We start from the raw sequence: 2,500 nt of genomic DNA, 5'->3' as shown, positions 1-2,500 counted from the left end.
TCGGGCTCCCGGCAAGCGCGCGCGGTTCTTCCCGGATGACGGACCTACCTGGCCCGGCCCCGGACCCGCGCCGCTGTTGGCTCGGGATGCTCTCGGGCGGAATAATCGCTCCCGTCAGCGGCGCTTCAGCTTTGGACAATTTCACGACCCGTCTTGAAACACGGACCAAGGAGTCTAACATGTGCGCGAGTCATTGGGCTGTACGAAACCTAAAGGCGTAATGAAAGTGAAGGTCTCGCCTTGCGCGGGCCGAGGGAGGATGGGGCTTCCCCGCCCTTCACGGGGCGGCGGCCTCCGCACTCCCGGGGCGTCTCGTCCTCATTGCGAGGTGAGGCGCACCTAGAGCGTACACGTTGGGACCCGAAAGATGGTGAACTATGCCTGGCCAGGACGAAGTCAGGGGAAACCCTGATGGAGGTCCGTAGCGATTCTGACGTGCAAATCGATCGTCGGAGCTGGGTATAGGGGCGAAAGACTAATCGAACCATCTAGTAGCTGGTTCCCTCCGAAGTTTCCCTCAGGATAGCTGGTGCTCGTACGAGTCTCATCCGGTAAAGCGAATGATTAGAGGCCTTGGGGCCGAAACGACCTCAACCTATTCTCAAACTTTAAATGGGTGAGATCTCCGGCTTGCTTGATATGCTGAAGCCGCGAGCAAACGACTCGGATCGGAGTGCCAAGTGGGCCACTTTTGGTAAGCAGAACTGGCGCTGTGGGATGAACCAAACGCCGAGTTAAGGCGCCCGAATCGACGCTCATGGGAAACCATGAAAGGCGTTGGTTGCTTAAGACAGCAGGACGGTGGCCATGGAAGTCGGAATCCGCTAAGGAGTGTGTAACAACTCACCTGCCGAAGCAACTAGCCCTGAAAATGGATGGCGCTGAAGCGTCGTGCCTATACTCGGCCGTCAGTCCGGCAGTCACGGCCGGTCCTTGCGGCCGGCCGCGAAGCCCTGACGAGTAGGAGGGTCGCGGCGGTGGGCGCAGAAGGGTCTGGGCGTGAGCCTGCCTGGAGCCGCCGTCGGTGCAGATCTTGGTGGTAGTAGCAAATACTCCAGCGAGGCCCTGGAGGGCTGACGCGGAGAAGGGTTTCGTGTGAACAGCCGTTGCACACGAGTCAGTCGATCCTAAGCCCTAGGAGAAATCCGATGTTGATGGGGGCCGTCATAGCATGATGCACTTTGTGCTGGCCCCCGTTGGGCGAAAGGGAATCCGGTTCCTATTCCGGAACCCGGCAGCGGAACCGATACAAGTCGGGCCCCTCTTTTAGAGATGCTCGTCGGGGTAACCCAAAAGGACCCGGAGACGCCGTCGGGAGATCGGGGAAGAGTTTTCTTTTCTGCATGAGCGTTCGAGTTCCCTGGAATCCTCTAGCAGGGAGATAGGGTTTGGAACGCGAAGAGCACCGCAGTTGCGGCGGTGTCCCGATCTTCCCCTCGGACCTTGAAAATCCGGGAGAGGGCCACGTGGAGGTGTCGCGCCGGTTCGTACCCATATCCGCAGCAGGTCTCCAAGGTGAAGAGCCTCTAGTCGATAGAATAATGTAGGTAAGGGAAGTCGGCAAATTGGATCCGTAACTTCGGGATAAGGATTGGCTCTGAGGATCGGGGCGTGTCGGGCTTGGTCGGGAAGTGGGTCAGCGCTAACGTGCCGGGCCTGGGCGAGGTGAGTGCCGTAGGGGTGCCGGTAAGTGCGGGCGTTTAGCGTGGGTGTGGTCTGCTCTCGCCGTTGGTCGGCCTCGTGCTGGCCGGCGGTGCAGGATGCGCGCGCCTGTGCGGCGTTCGCGCCCCGGTGCTTCAACCTGCGTGCAGGATCCGAGCTCGGTCCCGTGCCTTGGCCTCCCACGGATCTTCCTTGCTGCGAGGCCGCGTCCGCCTTAGCGTGCTCCTCCGGGGGCGCGCGGGTGCGCGGATTCTCTTCGGCCGCCATTCAACGATCAACTCAGAACTGGCACGGACTGGGGGAATCCGACTGTCTAATTAAAACAAAGCATTGCGATGGCCCTAGCGGGTGTTGACGCAATGTGATTTCTGCCCAGTGCTCTGAATGTCAACGTGAAGAAATTCAAGCAAGCGCGGGTAAACGGCGGGAGTAACTATGACTCTCTTAACCCTGAGGCGGGGCAGACTCCTCACCCTGTTGCAGCCCGAGACCTCTACCACCGACGCAGACCTGGGGGAGGCACGACACGAAGTGGCGGCGCTAGAGAGACACCTCACGTGGGAGGGCCATTTGCTGCAAACAGCTGCAAAAGTTGGCGAGATGTGGGCGGCGCGCCTGCATATCAGCTTCGACGGGGCAGCCCTTTCGTCGTCAGCCAGGACATCAGGCCAACACAGCTGGGTCGAGGACACCGGTCGCTTCCTGTCCGGCCGTGACTACGTGGCGTGCATCCGCACGCGCATTAACGCATTACCATCTAAAGCGCGCAGGAGTCGCGGCCGTGACAGGGAGAAGATGTGTCGAGCAAGGTGCAACGCCGTCGAGACCGCGAACCACG

The 2,500-nt window shown here is 60.4% G+C and overlaps 1 pseudogene; it reads left to right on the top strand.

Annotated features, from left to right (window-relative positions):
• LOC126229265 (large subunit ribosomal RNA) overlaps window positions 1-2,500 on the top strand; it is a 5,361-nt pseudogene that overhangs the window by 773 nt on the left and 2,088 nt on the right.

This window comes from Schistocerca nitens, unplaced genomic scaffold, assembly GCF_023898315.1.
Source record: "Schistocerca nitens isolate TAMUIC-IGC-003100 unplaced genomic scaffold, iqSchNite1.1 HiC_scaffold_370, whole genome shotgun sequence".
In the NCBI taxonomy this organism is placed as follows: domain Eukaryota; kingdom Metazoa; phylum Arthropoda; class Insecta; order Orthoptera; family Acrididae; genus Schistocerca; species Schistocerca nitens.
The sequence above is the reverse complement of the archived record's forward strand: the minus strand, read 5'-3'. Positions and strand labels throughout refer to the sequence as shown.